Source organism: Triticum dicoccoides, chromosome 5B (assembly GCF_002162155.2).
Source record: "Triticum dicoccoides isolate Atlit2015 ecotype Zavitan chromosome 5B, WEW_v2.0, whole genome shotgun sequence".
Classification (NCBI taxonomy): Eukaryota; Viridiplantae; Streptophyta; class Magnoliopsida; order Poales; family Poaceae; genus Triticum; species Triticum dicoccoides.
The window spans coordinates 59358659-59377434 of NC_041389.1; the positions used below are offsets into that span (position 1 = coordinate 59358659).

General features: G+C 48.4%; 1 pseudogene; it reads right to left on the bottom strand.

The window, feature by feature from the left end:
• LOC119309065 overlaps positions 1 to 18776 on the bottom strand; it is a 47290-nt pseudogene that overhangs the window by 22057 nt on the left and 6457 nt on the right.

Consider the following 18776-nt stretch of genomic DNA (forward strand, 5'->3'; position numbering starts at 1 on the left):
ACTTTCCTTGGCATGGAAGGCAAGCTTGGCAATACGGATATGTAGATCTCCTACCATTGAAACCGACTCTGTGTAACCCTAGACCTCCCCGGTGTCTATATAAACCGGAGGGTTTTAGTCCATAGGACGAACAACAATCATACCATAGGCTAGATTCTAGGGTTTAGCCTCCTTGATCTCGTGGTAGATCCACTCTTGTACTACCCATATCATCAATATCAATCAAGCAGGAGTAGGGTTTTACCTCCATCGAGAGGGCCCGAACCTGGGTAAAAACATCGTGTCCCTTGTCTCCTGTTACCATCCGCCTAGACGCACAGTTCGGGACCCCCTACCCGAGATCCACCGGTTTTGACACCGATAGAGGCGCCGGGCGTGCAGCGGGCGGCGCAGTACTATTTGATTTGACAGCATTAATGAGCCGTCAAATCACAAAGGCCCTCGCCTCTCGTGAAACCGACCGATCTAGACTGCCCCGCCCTCTAGCCTGTTAAAAAATGATATACTCCACTTTTTTACAGTAGTAGTATCGACGGATTGCGCCATGGAGCAAAACTTGAAATTAAAAAAAGGTGGTACATATAGAGAGCGCTCGTGAACTATGTGTCATACATGGCAATAAATAAAGTACTACATGATGCTTATATGATACATGGCGCAGGAGTACTAAGTATTATTAATACAATTTTGCTAGAACTCATCTAGATAAGATATAATTTGGTCTCATCCATCTTTTATAGCCATTGGATGTGATGCTATAAGATGCGTGTGTGCTGACGTGGCTTGTATTTGTTCTTGTGCAATGAACTGACCACTGCATGTCATGTTTGATAGTCTCAAGTCATTAAAAGCATACAAGCCCCACATCTCTTCTTGGTTGATTCCTCTATTTATGTCAAAAAATAAGAAACAATGTGAGAGTTAATACACAACGCCTATGTGTTTACTAGTATTTGGTTTTCGTAAGATGACTTAATACTCACCTAGACGGAGGGAGTATTCGATTTGACAGCGGGCGGTGCAGTTCCCGATACGCCTTTAATGCAGACGAGTGAGGGAGTAGTGGTTCCCGATATGTTGAACGGCAAATGCATCCTCCTTCAATTAATGCATGAGGGAAGTAATGGGAGGAGGTCCGGGAAAAGAGGCTGCACGATGTGAATGCAACGCAGTTTGCCCTCATTGCTCTCATATAAAGGTGCCCCTCCTCCATTCCAATGCATCTACCACATCGTACGCACCTAAGCACTTGCCTAAGAACCTACACTAAGCGCAAAAGAGCTCACTCCAGACCCATGGCGGCGATGCGTGTGAGCGGCCTGCGGCTGTGCCAGATGGTCCACGACGCCGGCCTGCGGCATGGCGCCGAGGATCGTCTCTAGACAGTGTTGGAGACCGGCTGGTGGATGGCCGCCGTCGACGCCAACTACGACTCTCAGTTGGACCAGATGATCATTGCCACCAGCAACAAGTTCACCGTCCTCAAGAAGCTCACGGACGACATCGCCGTAGTCCTCCACCCAGCGTGCCCGGGCTCCTCATTGCGTGCCACCCTAATCGGCCTCCATGGCTGGAACCTCTTTCAAGCACTGGTGGCCCTGCAACTGCCCGCCGATGCCACGAAGAATGTCCACCTGGAGGTCGCGCTCGCCGCGAGGCGCCTCGCCCTGCAAGAATTCGTCGACCTACACATCCACGCGTACGAGCAAATCATGTACATAGGTATCTACAAGGCCAGTGAGGACGCTACGATGTTGACCTTCCTCAACCGACATTTGTTGAGAAGCACCTCGACCTCGCCACAAAAGCCGCCACTCCTTAGCTGCCGGTCGGTGGCCTGGCGCACTAAGTTGAGGAGGAGGAGGTCGTACGTTCGTGGATCCATCTTTCTTCTTGCCTTCTGTAACCACCGCTGTTATCGCATCATCGTGGCCTTAATTCTTATTGTGCTGTTGCATTCTTGTTCCAGTCAATACAGACATGTGCGATCCCTTTGCTTAATTATATGCATCACTGTAACTAGTACTCCATCCGTCAATTTATAAGTTGTGCTTACCTTTTCCATCAACTTCGTGCAACGCGCGGGCATCTTGCTAGAAACACTAGAATATGTCTATATTATCCGTACGTGATAGTCCATTTGAAATCTCAAAAAAGACAAATATTTAGGAACGGAGGGAGTAATATATTAGGAGTATATCAAAACAATATTGATTTCTTTCAAGTTTGTGAACAAATACTACTATTCTACTACTTTGGATCCGTCGCAACGCACGGGCACATTGCTAGTAAAAGGAAAAGGCCTGCCACGTTCGCGTCGCACCCCCACACGCCCGGGAATCGGGAGTACAACACGGCCCGTCCGGCACGACACATAGCTTAGGGAAGGCGTGTTGCCTAGCAGTGGCAGAGCTTGAAGCAAAACGTTGGGCGTGCCAGTCTAGCCAAGCTATAGAAATTACCGTTGCGTTGACGTTCCATGCCTCAAAACTGGATGTACAACTATGAAAATCCTGGTAGGTTGGCGGGCCAGGGCATGTGTTGGCCCTCACGTAGCTTCGCCCCTGTGCCTAGAATTTTCACTTTCATGTGGGACCGCCCGTTGAGGAAACCGACACCCCGCCCGCCGCCGGGCTAGAAAACAGAAGCAAGGGGAAGATCTAGCTGTAGCACGGAAGCCAAGAAATTTTGTGTCAGACGGGGCTCGTTGATAGAGTAGGAGCATTCCGTACTAGTACTACTCCTACTAGTACTTACCAAGTTTGTACTCCTAATACTATATTACTAGTACTACCACTATACAACTAGTAGATACGTGCACGGCACAACATCGTAGGAACAAAAAATGGGAAGATCTTGTTTTCGGTGATTTATCTTTTTTTCAATCAACGTAGTATGAATAATATGATGCGGGGGGCACCCATGAAGCTTATGTGGCTTGGTTGCATGGCTACGGAAGGATACAGAAAAATAAATAGATAATGTGTTTAGAGTGCACTCCACTAAATAGATATACTTTGGATCCATTGCAACGGACCGACACATCTATATCTATACCCCCTATATAGCGTGTGAAAAACTTTGAAAGTTGGTCGTTGGATGAAGCCAATCCGATGGTACAAAGATGGCAATCCGAGCACTACTGGCCATTGGATATCATCCACCAAATTCTGCCACATGTATAATCTAGAAGATTCCATGGTTGAACTTAATTCATGACTAACTTTGCCACAACTAAGCTCAGGCAAAGTTATTGATAAGTTCTTCAAAATGGGAGCCACAAGTTGGCAAGCCTAAGGGAATCTTGCCACATTTTTTGTGTGTATGTCATGTGGGGCCAGTGTGGCTTGCCTAAGGTGTGGCTTGAACCAAACACTCACCTATGTTAATCAAACTTGCCTAACCTTACATTCCACCAGATTTTGCCACATGTTAGAATCCAGAAAACTCCACATGTAGAAGCATAATGCACAAACCACCAAAATCTCATGCGTGCAATGCACGTGTACCTTACTAGTACTACTTGGTAGTAGTAAGAAACAAATTCCAGTTTTGGCACGAGCTCGTACTGCGGGAGCACCACAAGGCCTGCTGCAGGAGTTACATTTCCCTCTCGGGGCCCACGAGGCCGAACTTCAGTGGCTTAGTGCCCGGCCTATGAGTCAATGACATGCGGGCCTTAAATGTGGCTGGCCCACATGTCATTCTCATGGTGGTGGTGTGGTTCGTGACTCACTTGTTCGAGATGAACCGGCCAGTGGTGGCGTGGCCGTGCCGAGGGTACCACAGCTGGGCGTCGGGGCGTTACAAGGCATAGATGGCCACACCGGCGGGTACTACCTGTAGTACATAAGTACTCCAGCTTAGGATTGATGCCCGAGACGAAATGTGTCACAACCGCTGGATGAAAATTCGATGGTGCGGGAGTACGGATCGGAGCACAACAGCGGAGCAGGCAAACCGCGTACAGTCGGGTGTGTCTGTGGTAGAAAGTTGATGGTCGCCGCAGTTCAGCTGGCCCGCATGTCATGCACACAAAGGCAGAGGAGCGATGGGGCCGAGAGGGATGAGGGGCACGAACAATCCTACCATTCTGTCACTGACATGTGGGACCCATAAGTGTGGGTCCCACCTGTCAGCGAAGGAAAGGCAGGGCAAGGCAGTGATAGCCACGTCAGAGGATCCATGTCCACGTCGGGGGACGTCGTGCCGTGGGTTGGAGCGGCGTCGTGGGAATCGCGTATGGGCGTGGCAGTGGTAGAAACAAGAAACGTGATGGTCACCGTGGTTCAAGTTCGATGGACAAGTTGTCGTGTCTGCTGACACGTGTATATCAAAACTAGAGTGTTTATATTTCAAGCACGTAAACAAGTATTATTCTACTAGTTTGGATCCATTGCAACGCACGGGCCAGCACATTGGTAGTAGTAGTGTCCATCTCTATCTCTAGAGGACTTCCCTCGTTCATCCTTTTCTCTCGCAAGATAAACTACTCATACAAATGCATCTTGATGTTCCATGGAATGCACGAGGATGTTTCCTTGGGGGTCTCTCCAGCGCGGCGTGGCCGTAGTTGCAAGTTGACGCCCCTTGAGATGCCGACTTTGAGGGGCACTCGTATTTCCTCCGATGAGCAGGTAAGATGAGTTTGATCACGTAGTAAATGCATTCTAAAGACTACTTCCGTGTCCATTTCCTAATTCTCCCCCTACCCACTGTTTCACAAGCTAGGATCGGTGCGAGTGGAGATTGGCTTGCATATGTACGGTAGGGTACCAACATCAATTTGCACAACATTTACAACGGTGACACTGTCCCCGTAGAACCTTTGTCTAACATTGGGATCAGCTATGCAACGGGCCACCGCATGAATAGGTACGATGGAACCACGGTGAGATTGAATAAAAGATAGAACGAACCTTGCACATGGCGGTCAAAGGCGGACCATGCTGTCTGCGGCCGATTTGTTGCCGTACGAGTAGGAAGACGTTGTGCTCCTTTCTAACCGCATCTTCGCGGTGACGAACCAGGGGACTTATTTTGTACGGGACACATCCTATGATATACTCCCTCTCTCCCAGTTTATTTGTTTTGAATCTTTTCGTTTTATAAGTTTCAAATTCAAATTTAGAGCTCCCCATCACATGTTGAGATTACAATGTCCATTAAATCGTTGCGTGCATGTATAGTAAAGAAACAAATCTCGAGTTTGGCACGAGTTCGTGCTGCGGGAGCACCACAAGCCCTGGCGCAGGACTTACATTTCCCTCTCAGGGCCGTCGGGACTGAGCTTCAGCGCCTTACTACACCTACCTTTGAGTCAATAACATGTGGACCCGATAGGTGACTGGTCCACATGTAATGCTCCCGAAGGCAGAGGGGCAGTGGGGCCAAGAGGGGTGAGCCGCAGGTCGGGGGACATGTTGTTTCATGGGTTCAAGCGGCATCGTGGGAATCACGGGTGGCTGTGGTAGAAACTTGATGCTCGCCGCATTTTAGGTGGCCCACGTGTCATGCACACAAAGGCAGAGGGGCGATGCAGCCGAGAGGGGTGAGGCGCACGTCGGGGGGCATGGTGCCGTGGGTTGGAGAGGCATCGTGAGAATCGTGAGATGAAACGTGATGGTCGCCGTAGTTGAACTTCGATGGACAAGCTGTCATGTCTACGGACACATGCACTGCATACCATCACTGGAAGGAGTAGCAGAGAAAGCTATATATGCGGATAAATAGTTTCTTATAGTCAAGCGGACCCACGCTACTACTCTGTTCCAAAGACATGCACACCATCGAAATAGTCCATCTATATCATTATACACTGAGAGGGAATAATTTTTTTACAAGAGAGGAAATAGTTCATCCATCCATAATGCCCTCCTGCTGGTGCAGCATTTTCTTCTTGTTCTTCTTCTTCTTCTTCTTCTTGTTCTCATTCTCTATGGGAGACGGCTTCGCAACAAGCTCTTTGGACCTTGCAGCTATCTCGAAACTCACACGGGCATCGAGGGCAGCATAATTTATCCGCTCGTACGTCAAGGGATAATTCTCCCATCCAGACAACCTTAATGCCACTGTCTCGTCACCCTTCTGAAGATTTGTACTGAGCACAAAATTTGCTACGTCGAATAGGGATGGTGTCTGTTTAGCACAATCTTCTACATGAATTTTGATTCTGGTTTGTAGGTCAGTGATGCTTTTCAAATCAAGGTTGTACGGCTCCAGCTTCTGTTTGTCCCCTTCGATGGCTGCCCCACAGAAGTATACGTCCTCCCGAGACAAGAAATCGTGAAGCTCACCTGGTATGGAGGGCGAGTGTATGATGTGGTACACCAAAACATCATCTTCGAGGCACAGCTGAAGGACGGCGGCGCGCTGGATCTTCCCAGGGGCACGCTCCGTGTACTCTGCGTCGAGACCGATGACCCTCGTCTCTACCTTTTTGAGGGAGTTGGATACATTGTTGATGCACTGCCGAACAACCCTTGGGTAGACGGTGACGGTGGCAACTATGCGGATCGAGCCTTCGACGAGGACATGTTGGACGCTAAAAACCTGCATCTCGATCTCTTTCACCATTTGGAACCGCTGGAACGGAGGGCTATGGTTTGGAGAATTAGGATTAGATGGCTAGTCTAACTGAAGTAGTAGGTGATTATTTAAAGAGGTTAAAACAATGTGAACGCAGTGGGGTTTGGATGCAAATGAAGACGAAGGGGAGGTGAAGAAGCCGAGAAGAATCGGTTCCCGATGGAGAAGTAAATGGGAGAAGTGGCGTGCAGGTAGTTGATTAGACGGCTAGGTAGACTAAACGAAAAGGCTATGCGGGTAGACTGAGGAGTCAGTACTTGTTCATGTATGTGCCCATCCTTCCTGATAGGTGGGACCTATGCAAACAGATAAAAAAATGTGTCGTAGCTTTTTTTGAGCGCGTAAGTGGGAGACACAATATTCTCTGGTTAAGGAATACTCCCTCCGTTTAGGTGAGTATAAGTCACCTTATGAAAATCAGGTTTTCCCAAAACCTTTAGGCATGGAGCATTAACTTCCTGCTCGATCCTCTCCCAGCCTCGTTAGACAGCGTTCTCTTCCTCTGCTGTCGCGTTCTACCTTTCCATTTTTCCTCTTCTCAAGTGTGGAACAATCTACATGCCGTCCTTGATGCACCAGAACGACCACTACATGCATCGTGGCAGGGCGTTGATTGGGCATGCACGAGAATTTGGTTCTACTCGCAATATAGATGATACCTGAACGATGAAGTGAACAGGCATGCTAGCACGGGAGACCTATTTTCGCTATACAATACTGGAGTACTCATGTTCCTACTAGTAGTAGTAGTAGTAGTAGTAGTACAACTGTGGTACACTTGATGGTCAAAATACTATTCATCCGGTCCTCACAGTGAAGTGACAACACCCTGCGCCTGACACTAGTCCAAGCGAGGCAGCGTGTTCGGGTTACCAAAGTCAGCCTCACCCTGTGCACTGTGCAGTCTGTCACCGCTGCTGTACAGCACATTGGCGCCTCGCCTCGTCTCCCTCTCCGCTCCCATAGCACCACTCCATCTCAGAATTCCCTCCATCTCCGTCTCCGTCTCTGTCTCCATCTCAGTCTCCAGCACCGACATCCTTCTCCCCCATAAATCAAGCCCCCTTCCAAACTCCACCATGGCCGAACGCGAACCGTGCAGCATCCATATGAGCCATGATTGGAGAAATCTCCCCAGTGACATCCTCGACCTCTATTGTTCGTGTATGGATATGTTGACCGCCCTGCGGCTGGCTGCATGCTCGAGGGACATGCACACGGCCATCATCGAAGCGAGGCCTAAGCTTTTCAAGACACCCTGCTTGCTGCTATCTGGTCTTGCGAGATTGATACGGAGGCGTGCATCATGCCCCTCGACTTCAATCCGATCTCCATTAGTCGAAACTTCTTTGTACGTATGTAGTGTGTCTCCGTACATCATTTCCCTCGACATCGATCCGATCACCATCGCCCAAAACTTCTTGGTAGGTATGTATTGCATCGGCATGAACTCCCACTAGATGGCTGCCTTCAGAGAAGACGGTAAAAAGTTGGTGCTCGTGAACTTCCAGACCTCCCATGATATTATCCTTCCTCCGTTGGATTATATAGAGTATTACCATCGCGGTCCAAGTCATCTAGATTACTACGTCAATTGGACGGACCTTGTTTTGCAGAAGATTGTAATCTGCCAAGTATCCACACGACATGTGAATTACGCAGACTTCAAGCTAATTGCCTTGTTCGACCGCGGACTCGCCTATCTTTACGCCGGTGCCTTTTTTAGCTGGAGACAACTTGGCTCGCAGTGGATCATCGTCAAAGCTGATACACACTTCTATGATGCTATTGAACACAATGGCATCATCTACGCGATCGACAAAGCAGATGGCACCACATATTGCTGGGACGGCGCGTGTAAGTTGTTTCCTTCTCATGTTAATGATGACACCATGACACTGTTTGAACTTTTTGTGATGATTGGCATATCCCTATTTCAGCAGAATTTGAGTAGAACTATGGCAATATATTAGAGACGCCGTAAATCAGCTATATTTGGAATGAGTTAATTCATGCGATTGTGACCATGTCATTAAAGCCAATTTGTACCCTGAATAATCAAACGGTTAGGAATATATGGATATTATCCTTATTTTACAGTAATCTATATACTACTACTAAATATGAGTGTGTATCAATGGCCATGTTAGTTTCCTCATTTTCATGATGTAGAAACATGCACCACACTGTTGGTTTCATCTAACCATACATTAGGGAAGTAAATGTGCATATAGAGAACTCTATATTTGGAAGTAGTGAAATCCTGCAATGCTTACCATGTGTACATACCTATATTCGCCCTTCACCAATCAATGGCTAGAATAATATCCTCACAAAAAAATTTCCCACAGAACACGAGTATATAACAATGCATGGTCTGTTAGTTACCTTGAAGAATTTGTTTGTGAGGATAGAACATGATTACATAACATGCATGACATGGTAGTTTCCTGTGAAGAATCGATTGCGAGATAACATGAGTATAACCATGCATGGCACTTCTATATTTTCGAACCCAGTATACATTTCCCTGTATTTTCCTCCCAGTTCCAACAGGGACATATCAATGCTGTTTCTTGCATTATCCTACTCATACTCTGAACAATGCTGATCTTACATTAACAATGCCTGTCCTTTTTGATATGATGCAGTGTCCCTATAGTTACTGCCCTTTGTAATTACACCACCTTTGCCAAAAATAGGGAAGCTCAACTGGTTCCTCGCTCGATCAGACGACATCAAAAGACTGATGATCATTCGGACACATGAGCCAGAAAAGTTATATTGCAAAAACCCCACTGTATACAAGCACCGTGTAATATGTGAGTATCCGGACAGTGGTTGTTACATCTATGAGCAGGATACCAGCTTGTTGGGGCCTTTAGGATTTTTTAGTTGGAGGCGGGTAAACAGCCTTGGTTCACACTCTCTGTTTCTCGGACTCAATTATCCGATTAACCAGGAGATCACCGTTGGCAAGGACCTTGATGGCAGAGAGGCTCTGTTTGCTATGGAAAATTGTGTCTGCATGGCGAGCCCTAGGAGTTCCGGAGCATACTCCCCTGATTGTCAGTGATACAGCCTGTACCCAAAAGAAGGCCAGAATGACAAAGGCATCCAGATTAACTTTGATCCTTGGATGTATCAATTACGACAGGAAGTGATGTGGTTCAAGCCTTCAGGTTGATAGGTAATTGGGTTGTTGCATCGAAAGGGTGGAGTACTGGTGTCTCCTAATCATTGGTCGCTGAAGCGGGGCTGCAAATTATGATGGTGTTGGATCATCTCTTCGAATGACTTTGTTGTCTTTGCTGCTGGTTCTGGATGGGTAGTTCTTTCTTTTGTTATGCATATTCATTGTCATTTGGTCATCCTCGTCTATGTCACTCTTTTTATGTCATAGTTGCTTCTGTTTAGAATGTCATTCTCGTCTGGATCACGAGAGTCTGAGCGCTGCAGATGGGTACGTTTTGGTGGTGTAGCGAGACTTCTTATGAATTATCATGTCTTGTTGTTTATGTCAGTAGTAGTCACTAGTCAGTGTTTGAATGTTGTATATATCGTTGTTTTGAACTGTTTATTGTCTCGAACTACTGGTGGGCTAAATGAGGGCATCACCATTCTCCAGTGTTCAGAGTATATCTCCTTTTTTCAAGTTATATAATTCGAGCTCACTGTCTTTCGGATGATGTACACTTGTTTGGGCTAGTGAGGTGTCGTTGAATATGGGCCGAGTAGTAACGCAATGCCAAACAGGTCAATTATGACTCTCGGGCCGAGCTCTCAAAAGATCCTGGAAAAAAAAGGCCGGGCTCTCCAAAAAAGAAAGAATAAGGACTCTAGGCCGACATGTGGGCGCCACCGGTGTTTTCGTGCGCTTGCGCGCTGAGAGCATATTGGCGCGTGCTCGAAATTCATGCTACCTTTTCATCCCCAGTCTCCCGCCCCTTCCCCACCTCTGGAATCTCGATTCCTACTCTAGTTCCCCCAAATCCCCCTCCTGTACTCCCTGTACTCAAGCGCACTATCATGTCGCCGGTCAACGCGGATCTCCGGGTCCGTCCTGCCTTCGGTCACTGCGTGCTGTCGCTCAACAGTGGCATGGCGGTGCTTGACGACCAGTTTGCCGGCAAAGTGCTGATTGTAACCATCAACGTCGACCAGCCTCCCATCTCGCCGGATGACCTTGTCAAAGCTCTTGGCATTGCGCACGGCATCCAAATAAGTGACTTGCTCATCGAAGTCTGTCCGCCACCGGCTGATTTCTTCGTCAGGTTCCGAACAACTTTCGACTACAGTCGTGTGTTCGAATCTTCCCGGCGTTTGTTCTGCGATGGCGCGCTGGTGAGCTTTGATCGGTGGCACCCAGGATGGGGCTCGGTGCCCTCTGAGCTTGAGTTTGTAAGAAAGCTTACCTTTCACGGCATGCCTCGATGTGCTTGGAACAACGAGTCCATGAACGAGCTTATCAACGACCTTGGAGGTGAGCTCGTAAGTATGTTTGTTCCTCCAGACAGCTGGGCTCTGACGGTTATGGCATGGATGAAGAAGCCGTCCACCATACCGAAGGTGATTGGTGTTGAGATACCGGTTCAGGAACCGGGGTTGTACTATTCGTCGCCACCAAGGCCGCCGCGGACCACGTTAGGGATGTACCTGTATCGAGTGTTCGTGCATGTCGAAGAAGTGGTCAATCCATCAATCGAAGTCCTGCTGCCGCCGCTGGTGCCAGGGTCCGTCGACGACGTCCATTACAGGAGTCAATGTCAGACTTTCCCCGTGTTTCTCGGAACGATGGATGGCACAGGGCCCCATCACGCAGCGGAGGCCACTGCTTCTTTGGGAGAAGAGGCAGGGCTGGCTGCCTGGATGTGCTCTATTTGAGGTAACAACTAAATCTTTTCAGATAGTACTAGTTAAATCCGAGCTATGGGTCTGAAGCACTGATATGCCAGTACATTTGATTGTGACCTGTTCTAATTTTGTACCTGAACTTTTTTTAGAAAGGGTTGTACATCAACTTAATGTGCTAGCAGAACTTATTGTGTTGTCTGTCTGTTTTCTTTGCACAACATTCAAGATATTTCCCCGTCATTTATAAAGACGATGAACCGTTATGTACGACTTTGTTGGTTTCAACATAGCCCTTCCCGTAGTGATCCACTGCTTCCATCCTGATTGTGCCGCCTGCATGAAATTTTTGTATGCAAGTTCAGTGTGCTATGATGTTCTATATGATTGTGTCAACTATATAAGTTTTACTGAGCATCAGCAATGCATATGGCTGAAAGATGTATTTACGAGCATCGACCGATGGGTCTCTCTCTCTCTCTCTCTCTCTCTCTCACACACACACATATATATATATATATATATACACACACGCACACACACACACACGCGCACACGCACAAGTGGGACCCGTTGAATTATTTATTTGTTCGTGACAGCTTTTAATTAGGTTCCACTGTAATCTAACTTTTTTCTTAAGTTATTAATTGAGCTCAGTGACTTCAAAAAGTTGTACAGAATCCTTGTTTGGGCCTTTCCGGCGTCCCTGAATGTGGGCTGAGTAACCATGTTAGGTTGTACTATACTACACAGGCCTTTTTTCAACATCAGCAATGCAACTGGGCCGACAGTTGTACACAATATCCGGGTCAACTTGTTATCCGCCCCACTGGGCTGCAAAGTTTCCTAGGAGGTATGCATTAGGCTTAACAAGAAAATGGACTTTAAGAAATAATAAATGGGATGTAATTATAATAACTGGGAAATTACTATGCACCAAATACGTAATTAGTTTGAAAAATATATTATTTTTGGAATTTGGAAATTTTAATTTCATTACTTGTTGCGCGCGCAATATTTCGTTGGATTTTAACGTGATACAACTTTATTTTAAAATTATATTTAACCTGACTAGAAATTTCGGATTAAAATATTTCGGATCCGATCAAAATGTGGGATTTTTTTTTGAATTCTGCTTTGAGTGGTTGTTTGAAATTATTAATCGTTGTCCTAGCTAGAAGTTGGGATGTACTTTTAACAAACCCGTAAATGGGCTGTATTAAATTCCATTAGAATTGAAAAATGGGATGTACATTCTTAGAAATCGCAAATGGGCTATATGTTCTCTGCCAAATCCAAGCTGTGGGCCTACTAAGTTGACGCGTACCAAGGGCTTTGTCAACTTAGTCAATATAAACGATTCTAGCTGCAGTGATCGTACGATGTCCATCCAACGGCCGTAGTGCTTCTTTAACCTCTGGTCTTCTTGCTCCAGCCGCCCAAAGCACCGTCGGTCATGTCGCGTGCTCCTGCCTCCCGTGGCCGGCTGTGATGCCGCGGAGGCCTCACCGCCCCGTACTACTCCCACCGCTGGCCAGGCCATCCCTCTACTCACCCACACCCCCTGTTATTATGCGGCGACGGCAGCCTCACACCGCAGCCGAACCAGAGAACCCTCGTACTCCTCTCCGCGCGGGCTACCACTGTTGTGTCTTCCCCGGCTCCACGTTGTCCCCTTCCTAGGCCTCGCTGTCGTCCAGACCACCGCCCTGGTGCTCTCGGCGCGGCGTGGTCAACATCGTCAATGACCGACTTCCATCGGAAGAGTATTGTACATGCAGAGGCTGACAGCTGGGTCCAGGCGGCCGCAAGGAAGCGCCTCCTTATTACGGGCAAAATAATTATTCCTCCACCTGACAGCAGGGACCCACCGGACAGGCCACCTTATTCCGCAAAAAAAACATTTTTCCCCTGACAGCTGGGACCCACCGGATGGGCCAGCGTATTTTGCGAATAAAACGTTCCCCGCCCTGTCAGCTCAAACCCACCGGAAGTGCCTCCTTATTACGCACAAAAAAATGAATACTCCCCCTGCTAGCTGGGACCCACCATGGTGGGAGGCTGACTTGTGGGCCTACTAAGTTGACTGGGACGGGGGCCTTTGTCAATTTTAGTCAATATGAACGATTCTAGCTCCAGTGACTGTACGATGGCCATCCAACGGCCGTAGTGCTTCTTGAACCTCTGGTGTTCTTGCTCCAGCCGCCCAAAGCAGCGCCGGTCGTGCCGCATGCTCCTGCCTTCCGTGGCCGGCTGTGCTACCGTGGAGGCCTCACCGCCCCTACTATTCCCACGGCTGGCCAGGCCCTGCGGCAACGGCAGCCTCACACCATAGCCGAACCAGTGAACCCTAATACTCCTCTCCGTGCGGGCTTCCACTGCCGCGTCTTCCCCGGCTCCCTGTCGTGCACTTCCTAGGCCTCGCCGTCGTCCACCACCGTGGTGCTCTCAGCGCGGCGTGGGCAATGTTGTCAACGACCAACTTCCATCGAAAGAGTACTGTACGTGGAGAGGCTGACAGCTGGGTCCACGGCAGCCGCAAGGAAGTGCCTCCTTATTACGCGGAAAATAATTATACCTCCACCTGACAGTAGGGACCCATCGGACAGGCCACCAGTGTTTCGCGAAAAAAATGTTTCCCCTGACTGCTGGGACCCACAGGACGGGCCACCGTATTTCGTGAAAAAAACGTTTCTCCCGCTGTCAGCTCGGACCCACCGGAAGTGCCTCCTTTTTATGCACAAAAAAATGAATAACCCCTGCTAGCTGGGACCAACCTTGGTGGGAGACTGACTTGTGGGCCTACTAAGTTGACTGGCATGGAGGCCTTTGTCAACTTTAGTCAATATATGAATGATTCTAGCTCCACTGACCGTACGATGTCCATCCAACGGCTGTAGTGCTTCTTCAACCTCTGGTCTTCTTGCTCCAGCCGCCCAAAGCAGCGCCGGTCGTGCCGCCTGCTCCTGCCGCCCGTGGCCGGCTGTGATGCCGCAGAGGCCTCACCGCCCCCTACTGCTCCCATCGCTGGCCAGGCCATCCCTCTACGCACCCACACCCCCTGTTATTCTGCGGCGACGGCAGCCTCACACCGCAGCCGAACGAGTGAACCCTCATACTCCTCTACGCGTGGGCATCCACTGTCGCGTCTTCCCCGGCTCCGCGTCGTCCCCTTCCTAGGCCTCGCCGTCGTCCACCGCCCTGGTGCTCTCGGCGCGGCGTGGTCAACGTGGTCAAGGAATGGTTTCCATCGGACGTGGACTGTACGTGGAGAGGCTGACAGCTGGGTCCACGGCCGCAGCAAGGAAGTGCCTCCTTATTACGCGCAAAATAATTATTCCTCCACCTGACAGCGGGGACCCACCGGACGGGCCACCGCATTTAGCGAAAAAAACGTTTCCCCCTGTCTGCTGGGACCCACCAATTACATCTTCGCACGCAAGGAAGTGCGTCTGAAAAAAAATGATTCGCCCCCCTGACTGCTGGGACCCACCAGCTACATCTTCGCACGCAAGGAAGTGCCTGACAGTCAAGACCCACCTGGTCGAAGCGTACATAGCATTGTCATTCTGGTCGCAAACGTGTACGTACATATTACTGGTGGATGTAGAGGCGCGTACGTGTCGTAGACGAGGCGCGCACGTGTCGTAGTAGAGGCGCGCACGTAGCATGTACACGTACATACAGCGACGAGGGTGCAAGAAAGAAAATACGGCCACATACGTACATACGGGCAGGGTCTCGAACGCCTATCACGCATACATACATGGCTGGGTCGGAATGGAGAAACAGTGTCGTCTCGTGTTCATGGGGAGCCAACCGGCTGGGTCGGAACGGAATGTGTGGTCGTGTTCATCAGGAGGGCTTGGACGGAACAGGCGATGGAAACGAGGCCTGACGTACCGCACAACGGAGGAAACGGACCTCCTACGTTTGGAACGAGGTCATGTTGATCAGGAGGGGTGTGGCGTACTGCAAAACAGAGGAAACGGACCTCCTACGGTCGAAACGGAGGTCCTGTTGATCGGGAGGGGTGTGGCATACCGCAAAACGGACGAAACGTACCTCCTATGGTCGAAACGGGGGTCCTGTTCATCGGGAGGGGTGTGGCGTACCGCAAAACGAACGAAACGGACTTGTGTTGGAGTGCTACGGTCGAAACGGGGGTCCTGTTCATCGGGAGGGGTGTGGCGTACCGCAAAATGGGACTTCACGAGATACTGTTCATCTCCACCGTCGACCTCCTCCAGCCTCCACGGGCTCCTATTCATCCAGCCTCCACCGCACGCTACTCCACCAGCTACTATTCAACCACCCCTCCACGGGCATCCCTCCACCGTCTACTATTCATCCATCCCTCCACACCACGGGGTCCTGTTCAACTACCCCTCCACGGCCACCCCTCCACCATCTACTGTTCATCCAGCCCTCCACACCACGGGGTCCTGTTCATCCAGAGGCAACATCACCGCTCACTGTTCATCCAACCCCCCCTCCCCCGCAACGCTCATTGTTCATCCAATCAATCGACTTCAGTTAGCAGCAGTAGCAAAGGAATCACTCCATCGGGTTCAGTTAACAGCCATCGATCGATCGCTCGGGTTCAGTAACGCATAGCCTGCAGTGCAATCGCTCGGGTTCATTTCGAGCCCAATGCCTCGCCCGGGTTCAGTTAGAGCCAACGCCTCGCACACACGCACGTATGTGTACGAGAAAAACGCGCATCGCTCGGCCCCCGACCTCCCACCGTAACCGGCAACTCCCAAAAATTTTCCTCCCCCTCGCTTCTACCACGGTTTTTTCCATCATGGACGGCCCAAAGAATGTCATGCAGCTGCGTCTCCGGCCCGCCCAGGACGAAAGGCCCATTTTCTGTCATGATTTTTTGTCATAGAAGTAGGATCCCACCACATCTATGATGATACCGGGTTTTGTCACAATTATCGTCATAGAAGTGTCATATGTATGACAGAAAAAAATTTCGTTCAGCCCAAAATGTCACGGATGTGTCTTTTTTTTGTAGTGCATCTGTGGCACGGTGCAGGATGCTAATCACATCTTCTTCTCTTGCACCACAGCATAGTTCCTGTGGTCCTGCTTCCGCGAGACGGTCGGCGGACAATGGTGCAACACCAACTTTCCTGACCTGTTTGCGGAGATCCACGCCTCCGCCCCTCGCCACCGCCATATTACACGGTTGTGCATTGGGGTCCTCGCCTGGACGCTTTGGACCATCCGCAACAAGCTTGTTATTCAGAAAGTACCTCTCCGACATGCGACTGACGTGATCTTCAAATTGTGTGGTTACTTGCAGCTCTGGCGGCCGCTTAGCCGCCACCAGGACCGCGATGCCATCAACACCCTCCTCGCCGACCTTCGCTCGATGGCCTTCCGCATGGCGCCCCCGCTGCCGCCCCCTCCTCCGGAGCCCGATTAGACTTGTTGCTCGGGGTGCTGTGTGTGAGTGTGTTGTTTTGTGTTCAGGGCTTGTTGAGTTGTGCCCTCATCATTAACCCTGGTGTGTGTTTGTGTGAACCTTGTTGGACGTTTGGCTTGGGCGGTTTGCTTTATATATAAAGCGGGGCGAAAGCCTTTTTCGATAAGCACTTAGTAATGGTACGTCTAAAAAATCAATGAACACACCATTTGTTCTAAATCTCCATGGTTTCAATATGAAGAAACTTACTTTCTGTTGCAATATGCGCGGTCAGATAAGTCGACGGTTGAAATCTACCATGCCAACTATGAAGCTGCGGCTGTAAGAAGAGGGTAGTAGGGCCATGCTGTCCTATCCCACATGAATAAAGTATGTAGTCAATATTATGTCAAAAACAATTTATTCTTCATGGCATCTGATAAGGAGCACCAACCAAGATCAACATTGCGGCCAGCCACTGAACGCCAAGCTACCAATCGATGCGGCACCAAAGGCACCGATCCATTACTTGGTCGAATCTCCAAACCTTAATGTTGTGGACTTACACCTACTTTGAGGTCATCTTCTTTGTCCTGCATGTATTAAGATACCACCATTAGAAACCAAGAACATCCGATAAGATGCTTTTAATCAATTTACATATGAAAGAACCCCACTAGAAAAATACCTGATATGCATATACCAGCAGTATATAGTGGAAGGATGACTGCAGGATCTAGGTTGCCTTCGATAGCAGCCCATCCTAACAAAGCTCCCCACCCAGTTGAAGGTCAAGCCAAGATATGCCAGAGGTTATTAAAATTTGCATCGCAAGTAATTCAAGTGGTCACTCTCTATAATCAATACTATGGTTGTAAAACCTTCTACGCGTGTATTACAAACCTAAAATGTGAACCTCTTCATCAAGGGATAAGAAAGCATGCTAGAAGTACCGGAGAAATCAAACACTTTTGCTCTCTTATAGACACATGCAAGCTAGACAATTTGGTTGTGGAAGGAGTTTACAAGCTAAAGTGAGCATAAATCCACAAACTACACATGGTTACTTAATTCTAGACAATGTTGCTATAAATGTTACAAAGCCATCAAATAAAATGGAAGCATTGGTACACAAAAGGAGCACAAAAGTATCCAACCACCTTCAAGAAATTAGTAATAAATAAACATCCCTACATGGCACAACTTAAAAGAAATATTTCAAAAATAGAATTATGCCTACAATATGATATGTTCATTGCTTCTGCCTACAACAACAAAGAAAAATAAATAATTCATAACTTAGCTTTAAAATAGGAACACCCTCACATGCATTAGACACTTACCATAATTACAATGTCAATTCCTCTGCCTAAAACCAAAAAATGTACCAAGCATACATGTCGAACAACGAGAGTACATTCCTTCCAGAATTTAACATTCTTGACATCTCCAAAATAACTCGTTTAAGTCCCAATGAAAACATGGTTTTTAATACCATTTCATCACCAAACAAGACGAAATTAACATGCCAAGACAATTAAGAAATACCGCTATTCAATAACTGCAAGCAAGGTTCACAGAATTCTTCTTTATACATCATTTCATTCAGAGGAGAACTGGCCGAGTTGATCGATCCATCCTTCATGCCCTGGAGAAGAAATTAAGTCGATGACGAGTTCATCCTTTTTGTCAAATATCCAAGAACTGGGACCGACATTCCCCTTTGTCATCTACCCGAGCACATTCTTCACCATGGAAGCATATATATGTGGTGTTAGATCAACCATCAACATTTTGTTTCTTTATTGGGGAATCTTTGGTAGGCGGGCCACTAACCTCGTCTGCAGGTTTTTACTAACACCCAAGAATTGTACGGGGGGCATAGGCATATGTACAGACCTACAGACACCTAAGAGAGAAC